This window comes from Canis lupus, chromosome 6 (genome assembly GCF_011100685.1).
Source record: "Canis lupus familiaris isolate Mischka breed German Shepherd chromosome 6, alternate assembly UU_Cfam_GSD_1.0, whole genome shotgun sequence".
Classification (NCBI taxonomy): domain Eukaryota; kingdom Metazoa; phylum Chordata; class Mammalia; order Carnivora; family Canidae; genus Canis; species Canis lupus.
In genome coordinates, this window is record NC_049227.1 from 74,708,812 (window position 1) to 74,723,335 (window position 14,524).

The 14,524-nt window shown below is 37.6% G+C and overlaps 1 protein-coding gene and 1 long non-coding RNA gene across 7 annotated transcripts in view; one reads left to right on the forward strand and one right to left on the reverse strand.

The window, feature by feature from the left end:
* The window catches only part of NEGR1 (neuronal growth regulator 1), an 814,177-nt gene that overhangs the window by 350,646 nt on the left and 449,007 nt on the right, over positions 1–14,524 (forward strand). The gene's annotated exons all lie outside the window — the stretch shown is intronic.
* The window catches only part of LOC111096454, a 33,506-nt gene that overhangs the window by 6,658 nt on the left and 12,324 nt on the right, over positions 1–14,524 (reverse strand). For 5 of the 6 annotated variants that reach the window (XR_005361402.1, XR_005361400.1, XR_005361399.1 and 2 more), the window contains 2 exons: positions 2,634–3,330; positions 976–1,084 (listed from right to left, as the gene is read on the reverse strand). This is a non-coding gene — a long non-coding RNA (uncharacterized LOC111096454). The remainder of the gene's footprint in view (positions 1–975; positions 1,085–2,633; positions 3,331–14,524) is intronic. The other variant, XR_005361401.1, reaches the window with a different exon arrangement.

The following is a 14,524-nucleotide window of genomic DNA, read 5'->3' on the forward strand; positions in this document are numbered from 1 at the left end:
ATGCCCCCAAACCTAGTGCCCAACGTGATGATATTTAGAGGTGGAATCTTCAGGAGGAGCTTAGGTCACGAGGGTGGAAACCTCATGAAAGTGATTAGTGCCCTTACACAAGAGACCCCTGCAGTGACCGCTCGCCCTTCCACACCATGTGAGGCTGTAAAAATGAAAATTTGGCCATCTAGGAAATGGGTCCCCATCAGACGTTGAATCTGGTGACGTCACGATCTTGGACTTCTCAACCCCCAGAACGAGGAGAAATAAATGTCTGCTGTTTATAAACCACTCTGTTAATGATATTTCGTGATAGTAGCCTGAATGGACTTAGAATACTGGCCTCAACACCAGAGACACCAGTAGCATTTCCTGATTGTGACACCCCACAATATCTCAGGACCTTGCTGGGGTAAAAATCACCCCAGAATGAGATACTACTAAACTAAGAGAAAAGATAGAGAGAGACGTGCTTTAATTCCCCAATGTGTGGCAGATTGTGATAAGCTCCATGAAACTATAAATCTCGTTCATCTTATTGCCTAACCCTTAGTGAATGGAACAGGGGCTGGCAAGTACTTGGGCCTAAAATAAATGCTGTAGACACAGTAGAGCAGCTGAGTGAAGTTCCTTAGGAGTAGAAGCTAGCTAGTGACCTGAAAAAATTCCTCCAGATTTTTTTTTCTCATTCAATAATGATTTGGGCTATTTCTCCCTTTGAATCTAGTTAATACCAGCGTTCTCCTAAGTAGTTTAGTGTGGCGTACGTATTAGATGGACCGCAGGTGGCAGCCTGCTCTGATATGTATAAAGTAGATGAACTTAAGTGTCTCCATCTTTCTACAACTCACTCTCATTCTCTGAGAAGTAAAAAATAATACCTAACGCTCCGGCTTGCTATGAAATTTTTTTTTAAAAAAAACACAATTAGGCATGTGAACAAATCCTCTGTCTGATTCAGAGTAGATATTTAATAAATCTTACCGTCTTCCTACTCCAATGAACCAATCATGTATAGGCAGATCCCTTCCTCTTTCCTTTTTTGAATTAGGACGTAATTGAGATTGGTCTCACTATTGATTCCCAGTGACGTCTGTTGAAGAATATAGATAACAGAGTTAGTTGTAAAATATTAATAAAATTGATGATTTTTCCTTCCAGTGGACAAATTTCACGTGAAAAGATATGATCGGTGTATACCAATGTTAGGTATACCTTGTTAGGTATACATTTTGAGCTACAATAATTAGGATTCTACATTTTTTGGGAAAGCTAATTACTACCTAAAATTAAGGAAAAGGTACAGCGGTAGTCACTTTTGCCCTATTGATTTCAGAGTCATGCTTTGTACCTCTTCTGCTGTGCCCTGTATAGTGGAATTGGCTGACCCCGTGGGCATGTTCCCAGGCTGTTCCCTTCTCTGGTTCTGATGGGACTCACCCAGTAAGGGACCCTGGCAGGAGGTCAGGAAGGAGGAAGTCGGGCTACCCCCCTGTCTGTTGGCTGCAGGCCGTGTGTTCTGAGAGCCCTTCTCCTCCTAGGCTCCAGCTCCCACTGGCCAGCCCGTCCTCCCGTTGGCGCAGCTCATGCAAGGCCGGCCCATGCTGTGGCTCTCCTCCCCGGGAGCGCTCCCGAACTCTGGGTTCTGATAACCGTACGTGTTTGTAGGAGTTATGAGTGTCTTCTCCCTGCTGCAAATCTGAGTCTCTCTGCTCTTACATGCTTTGGTTTGTTAGCCCTTTATAACAACTCACTGTATTAAACCCCTTTTATTTGAAATACTTAAATTGGTTTCTCTTCTCCTGGCTGGATCTTGACATTTTTTTTTTTCCTAAAATGTCAAGCGTTTCCTACTTGTAAATACTCTCAAGAGGTATGTTTTAAGCTCTATCGTCTATATAGGTAACCATTTTATATAATGATGATTACCTCTTTATATTCTGGAAAAAAAATTTATATCTCGTTCCTAAGTATAAAAGAAAACAAATTTAAAAGCAAATTTTAAAATTAATTACGCATACATTGGGATCTCAGATTTACTAAACTAATTATCAGAAAGTAAGATAAATTAAGGAGAAAAGATAAAAGTATGCATAATTATTAAATGCTGGCATTTATGTGAGCCTTGGGCTCCTCTTTATTAGCTTTTTGGGTGCAATTATCATTAACATTTCAGTTGCATCTTTAATGAATATTAGAGCTACAAATACACAATGGCATGAGTGGAAATGGCAGTCTTTCGTTATTCACACAGATTGTAACTTTAAGAAAAATAACCTAAAGAGGGGCTATAGAGCTGTGGTTGTGTATTTACCCTGGGAGCTATGAGCTGTGCAACAATATCCTGGGTCTCGATTTTTACGGCTGCCCCTGTGCCTTGTGGGGAAACCAGTGAAGCACTTTGGGACTTCTTCTCTCGTAAACCAGTCACCTAACTTTGGACACCACTTCTAAGGCAACCTAGGCACATTCCGTAAGCATCCGCCCTATGCTCAGCATTGTTGTAGGCGTTATGAAAACGAATATCCACAAATAAGGATTCGTTTTTCCCTTCAAGGAACTGTATACAAATCAGTGGGACAATACTGTCATGAGGCAAATGAGTGCACCAAGGGTAGATGAGGGCTGGGACACATATTTACCCAGGGTGCCTATGAAGGAAGTGGCCCTCTTTTGACGGAGGTCGCATCTAACTTTCGGAGTGAGGTAGTTGGGAGGTAGAGAGGCTTGAGGTTTGATTACCATGGGGGAAGTGATGGTCAGCCATAGGAAAGTGCATGGGACTTCCTCTCTGTGTGCACGACAAATCACTCAGAACTGAGTGAGCAGCTACTTCAAGACCCAGCGAGTGCTGAGGAAGCAGTTAAAAGTCTGACACCACATTGGCTTGTTCCATAAAGTGGAATGAGGGTTGGGGGATGGGCTGTTTGGGAACAGGACCAGCTCTTAAGATTGGGGGAATGGCTCCATTAGAGCATTGCCACGAGACATCCTTTAAAGCGGTGCTGACAAAGAAACGCTCGAATGTGCAGCTGCTGGGGGATCAAGATGCTGTTGGAGGTTGTTTGAGCATGTGAGAAGCAATGGGACTCTTGGGGAGCAGCTGTAGGAGGCTGTAATTGCTGGGCTCGACTGCTGACTGGAGCCATTCATTGCCGAGAGGAGCAGCTGCCGAGAGTTTAAGCAGGGGTCCCCGGGGAGCTACGGCTCGGAGCTTCCCCAGATTGAGAAGCTGCCACGGGAAGGGAAGTGCCGGTCATGAGTGGCATCCTGTGGCGACTTTGGAGTCATCCATCCAGTCCCACCATCTCGGCAGTTGGCCATGGTTGAAACACAGTCCTACGTACATAAAGAAATGATGAGTGAATGGGTCACAAGATTGACAAAGTAGGTGTGAAGTTTGTTGTTGTTTTTTTTTAAGATTTTATTTATTTTCCATGGGACACAGAGAGAGAGAGAGGCAGAGACACAGGCAGAGGGAGAAGCAGGCTCCATGCAGGGACCTGATGTGAGACTCGATCCCGGGACCCCAGGGTCACGCCCTGGGCCCAAGGCAGACGCTCAACCACTGAGCCCCCCGGGCGCCCCAGTTTGAGATTTTTAAATAACAAATTTCCTCAAACTCTGACTCGGGCATCCTTGGCTGATGTGCTGTGACATTTTGTTTTTGTTTATTTGTTTACCGAGGAACATTTTCACCCTGAAGACTGTTTAGCTGTTACACCAACTAAAACAAGGTGATATGACTCTAAAATGAGGGATTCTTTAACCATAAAACGTGTGAGAATATATCTAAAGTTTGGTACTTTTTCATATTCCCCCCTCCGCCCCGCCCCGGGGGAAGAATAACTGTCATTTTTATCCTGTTCTTAAAGTTCCTGACACTAAAATAGGGTAAGACATTTGCATTAAGAAGCCAGAAAAGAAGGTCAGCCATGGAGAACTTGGTAACATCTGTCACCAGCTTATCCACACACGGCGCTGTTGTTGGATGAATTTGTGTTATAGTCACGTTAGCACGATCTAGCATTACTATGAGACTGCCCTTCTCAAATAGTTTGTGACATAATATACCTTGATGCGTTAATGATTCAGTTTGCATCTTTGGGAACCAATATGGACTCACTTAAATGGGGTAAGTAAAAGCAGAATAACAGATTTTCTTTTCTTTTCTTTTTTTTTTTTTTTTTTTTTTTTTTTTTGAGTGAAACAAAGATATGGTTTAAGGACTTGAGAAAGAAAATCCAGTTGGGGAAGTATCACAAGAGTCCGCACTTGAAGAAGCTCTGAGAACTAACATGGATCCTGGGGGAGCGGAAGGGATGACATGAAGGGGGAGATGTTTAACTTGTGAATGTGGACATTTTCATCTTATACTATATCTAGTTATACGGTTATCTTGTTTAAATCTGGCGGTGTTGCTGATTTCTGTCAAAATCATTTCATCTGGAAAAACTCCATGTGGATTAAGCCACATGAGAGTCCGTTACCCTCACTTAATAGATGCTTCATTGCCGTGGGTTTTAATCAATAAACTGGACCTTCAGTCCTTGCCCATTATATAATCTGTACTGAGCGTACAAAAACATGAAGGGAGGTGAGTCAGATTTTGAGTATATTAGTGAATTGGGGTTTGAGAGACTGAGAATGCAATGTCAGAATAACAACACAAAGTAGAAAACTCATTTTTTTTTTTTTTTTTTTTTTAGGTTTGGCATACTCATTTTTTTTTTAGGTGCAACAAACCGTATTCTTTTTTTTTTTTTTTTTTTTCAAAAGACCATTTTTAACAGGAAAGCTAAGTGTATTTTTCAAAGTAAATTTACCCTTGAAGCTCCTGACCTCCTAAAGACTCTTGGAAATAGTTACTTTAAGTCTGATCTGGACAAATAGGAATTGGTCTCAAGGTATTTATTTAGTGAATGAAGATGCCTCGCAGAGCATTTGAACAATTGTTTGAAGGCAGAGAACGGTCCATGTGGCTCTTCAGCTTTGTGTACCTTGGAGCGTTTCCCCCCCCCCCCATCTCCAAAGGAGGCCCTGCCCCACTTTCTGAGACTTGGCATGTGGTTGGGATTACTGGGAGGCTTTTGAGCTTGCAGTTCACACAGCCCACTTGTCTTTGACAGTATGATATGTTCCTCTTTTAACTTCGCAGTACACAGCAGCGAGATCTCCCTTAAAGGCAACCTAACTCAATCTGTGCTTTCTGAAGTGTGGTTTGTTATCCACTTTGGCTGCTGCCAAAGTATAATATGACTTACTTTTTGCATTTGCATATAGTAAAAAAAAAAATGGTGTGGCCTTATCAAGATCAAGGGAGGGAATGCATGAAATCCCTGGACACTTTGAATTCACAGGAACTTCTTGGACCACACTAAGGCTTAAAATATGGTTTTAATCAAAATAGGAAGAGCTAGAGATTTCCGAAGCACAATTGTCCTTTACTTTGTTTCTTTAAGATAGGGGTAGGGGTCAGCCTTCTGGTTCCTCACCTTCTGAAAGAAGAGGGGTTATTTTTAGATTTATTTTATATTTATTATTTAATGTCACGTTACTATCCAAATGTTATGTTACCACTCTGATTTAATATGCTGCATAAATTTGAGCCCTGTCCTTGTCCCCCTCGCTGCAGTACTTGCCATTCCCTGTCATCCTCAGAAGGATACTTAAGAGTAGCCACGTACTGTGCCAAGCATGTCCTCAGTTGTCTCCGAGTATCACATACAGGCGGAAACGTTCACCTGGCCAGAGACGTAGAGGGCACACACATACCCATGGAGCTTACCCCAGCCTCTACCTTTGTTTCCTGGGCTCCTCTCATCAATGAAATAATCAAAAGTTTTCCATCACGTGCGGCTCCAGGGCACCCCCTTGTTTGAGTCTAGCCCGACAACTTTTCATATGGCTTAGATAAGACACTAGCCTTATCATTTGGAGTAGCCTCTCTGATGGAAATGATACTCCGTATTGGGGATCGAAAAGTCTCTGTGTTCTGATATTTTGAGCTGATGTCGTCTTTATATTTTCAGTGTTTCATGACGAAGGGGTATGTTTTTTTAAGGATCTCCGGATGATCCAGAACATTGCCACCAAATTGGCAATTGCTTACAATCCTGGTGGTTACAAGAAAGAATATGAGGCTCTTGGTTTCTAATAAGATTCATTATGTTTTTCACTTCTACTTTGATTTTTTCAGTTATAAAATTAACAAAGACTTATGTGAATGTCAAAAAGTACATAATAGGCCTCGAAGTAAATGATTAGAGTTGGAAGCGCTCTCTCTGGCAAGAAGTTTGGCCAGAAGGACGAGCAAACCCTTCACTACCTGCTTCCCCCAATGAAACAACCCTCACCCAGCAGGTGCCGCCTTGAAGAACTCCGGTGTTTCACACCACTGGGTTCTTGTTCCTTCTTGACTTTCTCCTTTCCCTCCGATTAGAGTTAATCACCCTTTCTCTCAGTTGTCCTTGACTCTCTTCACTTCTTTCATAGTTTATTATTAGTTAATGTATCTTGTGTTTCTGGCTAAGATGTAAAGCACATGAGGACAGGCAATATGTTTCATTTGTACTTAATAAATATTTTCATAATGAATTCATGCTGTCAGGATTGGTGTGCTTCTGGTCCTAGGACCATGTTTTGTAAAAAAAACAAAAACAAGAAACAAAAAATAGCTTCTCCAGAATTATGATGCTATTACAGGGTTTAGGCCGTGGAAAGGGCTAATGTGTTGGAGCCTTACCTGAGCATATGTCTTAGCTCTCATGCTTAGTAACTGTGTGATTTTAGGTTTAAGACACTTAATCCCTTTGGGTCTTTGTGGATTATGAAATCTAGGTTACACAATTACCTTAAGAATTAGAAGATGAGATATGTTAAGTACTGGACAGAGTCAGTACTCAATAAATGATGCTATTACTATTTGAAGTGCAGGTCTTCTAAAAGATCTTAATGTATGTTTATAGTCAGTTGAAAAGATCAGTGATTTATTTAAACGCTTCAACTTCTGTGTTGCTCTAACTTCTTATTTAATAGAGGTGTCAAAGAGAATCTTTATAAATACTAGCTACCTATTTCTCTAACTTCCTATATTTTTTCTAGTTCTTTTCTTTCTTTCTTTCTTTCTTTCTTTCTTTCTTTCTTTCTTTCTTTCTTTCTTTCTTTCTTTCTTTCCTTCTTTCTTTCTTTTTCTTTTGGAGGGGAGATGACCACTAACATAGGAGACTGCATAGGCCAAGACATTTTTCAACTTCATAATGACAAAAAAAGGCTTTGTTGTCAAAACTAAATGTCTTAAAATGCCACCCAAGCGCTTTATTAGAATTGATGAAATTCTTGCCAATCTTTTTTTTTTTTTTTTTAATTTTAGACCCATTACCTCCCAGGCTGACAAATAAAGCTATTTAAAAAGTATATATGTTTCATTGTGTGGCCTTTAACTTGCATAATGGCAGACTAATTACAGACCATATTAATGGGAAAACTTTTGGTGTCAGCTAAAGGAAGAGATTTCCTTACGAATCTTATTTTTACATTCCCATGTCTACTGAGAGGTCCCCTATGGAAACTTTGGTGATATACTTTGGAAATCCAGAGGCAAGTGGTATTTCTAGTTAATTTGTTCATTTGCAGCAATAGTCTTGTGCCTCATGTACCTTTTCTGTGAAATACAGTGGAAGAAAATGTGAGTGGAGGGAAAAAAACAGAAATGATAGGGTTGAACATGTATCAACATAACAAGCACTGACATTTTGATTTTTGAAGTCAAGGATGAAGTCTGTCAGTGGTGAGACTGGCCCCAGGGTCCTGCATTCCCATGAGTGTCCTGCCAGTGTCTTCTTACAGGATACAGATGGTAGTGTGGGTTTGTTCAGAAAGGGTTAATTCTCACTCAGGCTTGCTGTCTGTGAGTCCTCTCTTGGGTTGACCATAAACTCTGGTCTCAAGGGCCTGAAATATCTCACAATCTTCTCATATTGTTCAAATTAGAATGCTTTTGTTTTAAGTTTAGCATTTGTTATGTTAATGGGAGAGAATGTTCCTATTGTGATCAATTCTTCACGTAAGAGCTTATACCAACTGAGGGATTAGAGATATGCCCAGAAATATATTGATTGTCTTGCTTAAACCAAAGGCTGTACTTAGTTATCAGTGTTTTTTCTTCCTTTGTCTTCGGAGAAATATTTTGTGTCAGAGATTGTAACCATGTGTTAATGACTATAAAATAATGAAATTCAGGAATAGCAGCTCTATTTTTTTTTCTTTTGTGTGTATGTGCCATCTCTTCTTTTGTTATAAGAGATTAGAAAGTGCTGAACAACTAGAAAGAAAATAATTGGAAATGAAATCAGGGTAAAATGAATAGAAAAAAATTCTAATCAGTTGATGAAAGCATGCCATTTGGCATTGGGTCTTCTTTCAGTTCTAACATATTGTCTTATTCTTCAAAATCTAATCTCTAAGATTGAGAAATCCAAAATTAGGAAAAAGAGGAATATCACACAAAAACCATGAGTTTACAAGTGACATCATGCAGGCTTCCTTTTTTGTTTCTTTGCCTATTCTAAATAAAACTGGAAAATGTAATGTAGAAAAGGGTTGCTTCTGTATTTTAGTAAATATACGTGGCTAGAAATATTTGAATTAGGGCCTATTGTGAACTTTTAAACCCATTCAAACTGATAAGGATTTCCTCTACAGAATTGCACTGAATCATTTGTATCAAACAATTAAAATTAGTGCTAAATATATGTCAGAAAAAAAGGGAAAATTACTTTAAAGAGTAAAATTGGAAATTACTATGAAGTAATTAAAATATGAAATCTAATAGTAAATTTTACTTATTTTTATTTATTTTATTTACACATATACACACATATATAACAGTATGCATACATATATATATATATATACAGGTGCATGTAAATGCTTGCATACACACTCATGTGTAAAATCATAGTCCATTACTAATAAATGCATTGGAGATAATATGGTAGAAGTATGATAAATACATCATTGTCTAAAGTATATTCTTTGGAGCAATAATTCCAAATAGTAGTCTGCAAATAAATGGTTTCAAATAAACTTAAAAACTCTAATTACTATACTCTCCTCTAAAACATATACAGAGTAAATGTGTATAAGATTCTTTAAAAGCAATTTTTCATCATGGTGTCTATGGTAGTCAGAATATTGGCCTTCAGAGGCGTTCATGTCCTAATCCCTGGAGGATGTACATATGTTACCTTAATGATAAGGAGTAATTAGAGTTGAATATGGAATTAAGGTTGCTTATTAACTGAATTTAAAATAGATTATCCTAGATTATTGGGTAGGCTCATTGTAATCACAGGTGTCCATGAAAGTAGAAGAGAAGGATAGAAAATAGATCATAATGATGTGATGTGAAGACTAACCTAGCTTTGAAGATGGAGGAAGGAGCCATTGGCCACTGAATGTGGACAACCTTTAGAATTTGGAAAAAAAAATAAGGAGAAACATCACTCCTAGAACATTCAGAAAGGAATGCAGCAGACCTGCCTATGTCTCAATTGTAGCCCTGGAAGACTGTTTTTGAATTTCTAACCTACAGAACCGTAAGACAGTAAGTTTCATGTTGTTTTAAGCCAGGAAGTTTCTGGTAATTTGTCAGAGAAGCCATAAACAACTAATACATGGGTTGTGTCTGTTGGATTATTTACTGTGTGCCACACTCTGTACTAAGTGCTTATTATATTATATGTAATCAACCTCAAAGGAGATAAAATATAAATATTATAATTATCCCTATTTTATGAACAAGGAAATTGGGGGAGGGGAGCTCATGTAGGTTTGACAAATTATACAAAATAATACAAATAAGAAATAGCAAATCTAGGGCTCAAATTAAAGACCAACTACAGAATTGGTGCTTTACATTTCTTATCGCTCAACTTTTACCAAACTTACTTGACACTAAAACTCTCCATTTCTCTCCAATATGCCTGTTTATTTTGGGAAACTCTACTGTAAGTGGAAAGAGACTATATTTAAGAGACAAAGATCCAAATTCCAAATTTGCTATTAAATTCCCATATAATTTTGGCTAAATAATCTTACAGTTCTTGGCCTCAATTTATTTAGGTATTGATGGCCCACAAACACTCCCTGTTCTCATGGGACTGAGTCCCTTCCTTGGCTTTATTTATACCTACAGTTAAAAGGATTTTGTATCCATCAACTTATTTGCATTATTTACAATTCCCGAAGGGCCGATGAATAGGTACATTTTTCCCATTTTATAAATATGAAAAATTGAAGTGCAAGGAAAGTTGAATTTCTTGTTGCAGATCAAAGAGATAGTAAATAGCAGAGCCAGGTCTTAAATGGATGTCATCTGTCTCCTAACCAAAGCTCTTTCCACTGTAATCCATTTAGTCATATTTTAATAAACATTGCAATACAAGATTCTTACCAAATGCTTTCCTTTCTATACCCATCTAAATACTGATAAAATTAATATACTGCCAGCCAATGTATACTTTAATCAAATCCATTGAGGAAATGTCACTAACAACATATTGTCTTAGTTTTCCTTTGCAAAATGTTTCATATATTTACATCTAGAGAATAATTCCAATAAAAGAAAACAAACAGAATAATGTTACTCTTACCAGGGTGGTGTCAGTAGTTGGAAATATTTTTTTAAAGCTCCACAGGATACTCTGACTAGAAGCCAAGGCTATAAGAAAAGCTTTAGATATGATCATGTAACCTACTCTAGAAGCTTAGAATTTTGCCAAATAAACTGAATGCTACTTTGAATATAATTTTACTTATTAATTGATGAGAATGTAGGCAGAGCTGTAAATCAGAAATAGAATGGAGTTTTTAAGTGAAATTACCTAGATTTCAATTCCCACTCTACCGTGATTAGCATCATTTCCTTTCATGAAAAATGTTAAGTTATATAATCAATGAGGGTCAGTTTAATCAGCTGTGAAATGAGGATAATCAGGCCTGTCTTTGAGGGTTCTTCTCACCTAATAGGTATGTAAGTATTTCATTTCATTACTGGCACACCTCTAAAATCAGTTTGGACTAAGAACCCTTTCAAAATATTCCAATATTTAATGTTCAAACTTCGATCGTAGTTATTTGTTTGCCTATTTATCCACTGGATTCTAAGTGTCTCAGAGGTTAAGATGATGTCTTATTTACGGTTTATCTTCAGCTTCTAGCATATGGTCTGTCCTCCAAGAGACATTCGTTAAATATTTGTTGAATGAATGAGACTCTTCCCTGACTATTAATTAGCTGACTTAGAATGTCTGACTTTGTGGAGCTATTTTTAAAAATCAGTGATAAGGAGGGAAAAAAGCTTAAAACGAAAAACAAAATGCACTTTCCTACTCCATCTGTCAATTCTAACTTTTTCCTTTTCTGTCTGTAAGCATCCAATCATATGATAGTCTCATTTGAATCTGTAACATATTTAAGTAAATCTCTGTACTATATATAGAGTCTATGCATAACTACAATTGATGACTTTGATTAAACATATTTAACATATCTGATGTAAAATTTGCTATCTTTTTGTGGTTAATAAATCTTTCAAACACCTCCTCAATATTAATATATTGATTCAGTATTCATAATGTTTGTGAAGTCTGATTTATTTTCCATATCTGGCCAAGAGAGACTTACATCTAGAACTAACAAGATAAATCTTACACAGATTTGTGTAAAGTGGAACAAAATAAATATTCAAAAGACTTCTAAAATCACATAAAATCCCCTTTCCAGTTTAAAACTGACAATTCATTACTCTTTTAAATTGTGGGTACTTGAATGGGATGTCAGTTTGGGTTATAAAATTAACTCACTCTTGCCAGCCACTGTTATCATCTTGTCCTAGCTCAGAACAAAAAGAGCAAGATAGAAAAAAAAAATTGCTTTTGAATTTAGAAGTGGTTTGGTGAGATTAACCAAACAGTAACAAAGCAATCATGTTCAACAAACACAAGGAACATTAAAAGGCTATGTTTTATTCCAGGGTGTATCTTTGAAGAAAGAAAAAAGTAAACTTTCAGAATCATGCCCAGTAGAGAAACACTCTTCGGTTTTCAGTCCTATTTTGCCTGATTTTGGGGGCCACTTTATGAGAGAAAAGCCACAAGCCATTTCAAATGGGCTCCTGCAGATACGCCCTGCTATGTAGCAGCATGAAGCAATCCCTTCTCCAAAGCGTCATCTCTGTGAATTAACCATTACACCTTTCATCTTTAGGATGGTGCCCACAGAGCATTGTAGCAGACTAATTGTTTTGAATGCCTCATAAGCAATCCAAAGGGAACTCTCCAAGTATCTCAGCAGCAAGAGCCCTTAAAACCACTGGTACCATAGGAAATTCCATATTTAAAAACCTGAGTGCTTTCAAGTGATTTGCCCTATGTCAACAGTTAAACTTTACCCTGTTTTAAAACTGCACGTGTATTTAAGAAATAAGGAACGATAAGTCAGCTCATTTTCTTAGATTTGAGAAAAGAAGGAAATAGAAAATAGGAAATAGAAATATTAACACACGAATTAATTTGGAATAGAGACACATGATGGTTTAGATGCTGCTGTAAGGGATTAATAACTATGACAACTGATTACACAGAGTTAAGATAATATAGTGTATATGTGGAAGATGTTTAGGCATCAAACTGAAATTACCATAAGGGTCCCAAGACCCATTGGAGTTGAGTGATTTGATAGGTCATAAAGGTAGTGACAAAAGGAGTCAAGTAGACCTAAGTTTAAAATCTGTTTCTTTCCCAGTTGGAGGACCTCTTAGAGCGTCCTTTCTACCTTTTGAGGTGAGTTGTCCACCTTCTGAGGACGTTATATAGTACTGAAGCATCTGACGGGGCTCCTGTCACACTTCATGTTGGACTCATGTTCGTTTTTTTCTCTTTCTGTTCTCTTTGGAGTTCCAGCACATTTGCTAGAATAGTTCAGTGTTTGAATTAAAATTGTCATAATTCAGACTTGTAACTGTGGTTAAGATTTTGGACATGTTTGCATTAAATGAGGATGAAAGCTGTGCTGGAGAAGATTTAGAGGCATGTTATAGAGAAGAGACCAAGTGACTATTTCAGCTGGACCTAACTGGTGTCTTTTTCACATTCTGTCTCTGCTATTTTTTTATCTCTTCAAATACATTATTTCATGCTTTTAACAAAGGTTAAGTCAATGTATCGGCCAGTTATGTTCACATTAAATTGGAGTCAGTAAGTGCTATGTAGTTTCTAGACACCTACTTTGGAGATACAGTAATGAACACAGAGACCAGACCTAGAATTTGCTTTTAAATCTTTATGAAAATGCTCTCTTTTTATGTGTTTCATCTGCATTGAATTAGAAATAGTATATTCTCTTATAAATATTGATCACTTTTGGTTTAAAGTTTTTCAAATAAAGTACTGGTAGAGAATGAAATAATGCACCATATGGCAGAGACAAGAGGAAATTATTTCCTATCATGTTTTTCCCTGGAAACAACTGGAGTTACCTCATGGGCTGGCTGGTAATTAAAATAAGAATAATAAAAATAAGAAAATCCTAGAGGTGAAAGTAAAAGGGAGAATCTTTCTGATCCTCAGCTGACTTACTAAAGACTGTCTTTACTAATTGCTTCTTGGAGGTAGGTAAGAGTTAAGCATAGCTAAGAGATAAGGGGCTGCCTCTAGGAACACCTTCTGAAATCCCGGTTATCAGGATGCAAAATACACAATTCACCTAATACTGTATTGTGTTGTTTAGTATTGTGTTGTTTAGTTGATTGGATGGTTTTGATACAGAGAAAGAGTTAATAGACCGTATATTTCTAATGAGGCTTCAAAATGTCATTTTATTAAATCATAAGTGTATTTAATGTGCTTGTCCAATCTGCCTGTGAGAATAATGTGTTAAATCTCTTATTATATATGGATTCATTTCTTCGGAAAGCAATTACTATTGGATCCTGCTTTAAACATATTCTCTTTTTATTTTACTTTCTAATTCTTCCTTTTTTTTTAAAAATTTTTATTTATTTATGATAGTCACAGAGAGAGAGAGAGAGGCAGAGACACAGGCAGAGGGAGAAGCAGGCTCCATGCACCGGGAGCCCGACGTGGGATTCGATCCCGGGTCTCCAGGATCGCGCCCTGGGCCAAAGGCAGGCGCTAAACCGCTGCGCCACCCAGGGATCCCTAATTCTTCCTTAATCAGAGAGACTATTCTAGACTATAGTTAAACTCAGAAAGTAAATTTTATTTTATTTGTTCCATCAAGAACCTGAAAGACGAGTTAATGGCCAATGGGTCTCAAATTGTTTAACTTAATAAGTAATCTTCATGATTTTGATTTTTATTGATTATATTTACATTGTTCTAAGAATTTGCTTCTAGGTCAGAGGAAAACTCCAACTAAACAGTGAACTTCATTAATATGAGTAATATATAAATATAAAGAAAACTGTTTATCTAAAAATACAGGAATAGATGGGAATTTTACATTTTAA